Genomic DNA, 3,579 nt, shown 5'->3' with positions numbered 1-3,579 from the left:
CCCATAAATATAATTCCCTCCAAATCTTTAAGGCAAACACGACTATTGCCTACTCAAGATCATGAGTCGGGCAGTTCTTCTTATGAGGCTTGAGCTGTCTAGAGGCATATTCTATAGCTTTTCCCTACTATATCAATAAACAATCAAGACCAACTCTGGAAGTATCACAATATACTACAAAACCATCAGAATCCTTTAGTAGAGTCAAAACTAGAGTAGAGGTAAGTCGAGTCTTCAATTTCTTAAAACTTCTCACAAAAGTTGGAACATTAGAATTTTACTTTTTCTGAGTCTGTCTGGACATGGGAGAAGAAATAGAGGAAAATCCTACAACAAACTATCTATAATAACTGGTTAAACCCAAGAAACTCCTGATTTCTGATGGAGAGATGGGTCTAGGCCAATTCTTTACGGCTTTGATATTTTGAGGATCAACTAGAATGCCTTTACCGGAAATAATATGACCAAGTAACACTACTAATTTCAAACAGAATTCACATTTGTTGAACTTAGAAAATAATTAGTGATATTTAAGAGTCCATAAGATAATCATCAAGTGATTTGCATATTCGCCCTCACTTCGAGAACAAATGAAGATGTCTTCTACAAAGACTATAATGAACATGTTCAAGTACTGCTTAAACCACCTATTCATCATGTCCATAAAAGCTATAGGAGCATTCGTTAGTTCAAAAGACAACTACAAATTTGAAGTGACCATACCGAATCCTGAAGATTATCTTTAGGATGTCACATTCTTTGACTCTAAGCCAATGGTAGCCAGATTTGGGTCTATCTTAGAGAAATAATTGGCACCCTAAAGTTGGTCAAACATGTCATCAATCCTAGGGATGGGATACTTATTCTTGATTATGACATTGTTCAGCTGACGGTAGTCAATGCACATTCTGAGAGAACCATCTTTCTTGTGAACAAATATAACTGGAGCACCCTACAAAGAGAATATTAGCCTAAAAAATCCCTTGTCTAAGTGATATTTCAATTTTTTTTCAATTTCTTAAGCTCAGTTGGAGCCATTATGTAAAGTAGAATTGAGATAGGCTTGGTATCTGAAAGGAGATCTATTCTGAAGTTAATTTCCCTCTAGGGAGGAACTCTAGGCAGATCTTCAAAAAACACTATTGGAAATTCATTCACTACTGGAACTGCCTCAAGAATCATAATTTTGAATCATGAGTTTTTGACTCGAACAAGATGATAGATGCAACCCTTGGAAATCATTTTCCTTGCCTAAAGAAAAGAGACAACCGACCTATAGGCACTGAGGTACTACCCCTATATTCCAAGACTGGCTTATTGGGAAATTGAAACTAAACTACTCTATTTCTATAGTCAACTGAGGCATAGCAAGAGTGGAGCCAATCCATGCCAAGAATAACATAAAAAATCAATCCTCTCTAATTTTTCAAGATTAACTGAAGAGACTTTTTGCGATACTGTGACTAGGCAGTTCCTGTATACCCATCTGGATATAATTAAACTATCGACTAGAGTAGAAACTGAGAAGGTTTCTTCAAGAAATTTAAGACTAACACCAAAATCTACTACTATAAAAGGAGTTACACATGAAAGTGTCTCATGGGTCTAAAAATGCATAAATATAGAGGTGAAATACTTGCAGTGTACCAGTAACTATATAAAGAAAATCCTCCTAATCCTATCGAGTCTGAAGGGCATAAATCTTATTCTGATATTCTTTACTAGTTGCACTAGAAGTGGCACCCTACTGAGTCAAGTGACCTACTAGAACTGATGAGGAGTTAGTTTGACCCTACTGACAAATATTTTTACCCTTATGCATAACCATTGGGAAATCACTTATCATATGGCCTAACTTGCCGCACCCAAAACAAGAATCACTACCCGTCATGCAGTCACCCTTGTGGTTCCTACCATATTTTTTGCAAACTAGGTTGGTGTGATCATTATTCATGTTACTGTAGGACTTAGAGCCTGGCACTGTATCACGAGTATCCTGTCTAAATTTGGGCACGAGAGCACTGGTAGAAAATGGGGTTGAGGCTAAAGATTTTTAGAGAACTGTGAATGATTCCCACCATCTAACCTCGGCTAAGATAAATTAAAGCTACTAGTTCTAGCCCTCTTATTTTCCTATTCCTTTTCCTTGATCTTCTCCGCTTTGATCTATTGGACGTAACTCGTTAATTGAGAGATATCCATATCCTTAACCAACATGGCCATTCTACACTTCTTAACCACATCCTCAAAAACACCAGACACAAACTTACTTATTTGGGGCCTAAAATCGGCCAGCATAATTGGAGAATACCATGCCAACTAAGTAAACTTAAGAGAATAATTCTTAACACTCATACTACCCTACTTTAATTTGATGAACTCAAGAACTTTGGATTACCTCAACTTAAGTAAAAAGAACCTATCAAGAAATGCAGTAGCAAACTCGTCCCACTCTACTACCTTGCATCTACACCTCAATCTTTCTTTCACTAATTATACCAAGTGTAATCCACTCCTTTTAATTGGTAAGCAGACAAATCAACACTTTTACTTAAAGTGACACCCATAATTTCTGTCACTTTCTTAACACTATCTAAAAACTCCTATGGATCCTCCTCGGACTTAGACCCAAAGAATATTGGAAGATTAATTCGAGTGAAATCCCATATTCTAGATGTTGTTGTATTCACTATTAGGTTGGCTAGGGAAATAGATTACTTGTTGTTTTGATCAGTCATAGATAGGGCTAGTATGGTGAAAGTAACCCTAAACTCAGTATTTTAGACTTGCTCATTTAAAGGGTCTTCGAGACCTGGCAGTGGTGCTTGCTGGTTTCCATTTCTTCTTCTGTTAGTTCTCTTAGGAGCAATTTTTTATAAACAGATAGAGGACAAACTAGAAAAAGAATTTTAATATAGATCACACAGTATCGCGTGACATGAATTCTAAAATAAGTGAGCCTTTCCTAAAATATTTTGTAGCCTCATGCCCATAAGTTTGGTACATTTCACACTCCTGAATAAGAATCTACTTAATGCGACTTTCAGATACCCTAGGACACCTTTAAAATGCTGCTCTGATACCAAGTTTCTCACGACCCAAGACTACTCCTTAGTCGTAACACGGTGCTTAAGTCTCAATTGACCCTAAGGTAACACATGGCCTTACATGCATTAGAATAATGAATAAAGTAACAATATACTGGGTGGAATCTAACTAAAATAACTAGTAGAAACCATAATAATGTAAAACCAAATACCTAATAAAATTGCTAGAGATGACTTAGGATCAGTTTGTTGAGGCCGTTTTGGAGAGATTTTCACTTTACTATCTGAGGGATTAGATTAGAGATAACTTTGATCACTTGAATCAGGTCTCTATTACTATTATGAAGTATGAGGCATATTTCCATGCTATGTCTAGATAGTCTTATGCCAGTATTACAACTGAGTCTGAGAAGATTCAAAAGTTTGGGAAGGTGTTGGATATTTCTCTTCAGCTAGATACTACTCAAACTGTAGTGTATGGAACATTGTTTCGAGTATAATGGATCATTCTCGGATGACTGGGTCTATTCTT

This window comes from Capsicum annuum, unplaced genomic scaffold, assembly GCF_002878395.1.
Source record: "Capsicum annuum cultivar UCD-10X-F1 unplaced genomic scaffold, UCD10Xv1.1 ctg3426, whole genome shotgun sequence".
Taxonomy (NCBI): domain Eukaryota; kingdom Viridiplantae; phylum Streptophyta; class Magnoliopsida; order Solanales; family Solanaceae; genus Capsicum; species Capsicum annuum.
Note: the sequence above shows the minus strand (reverse complement) of the source record.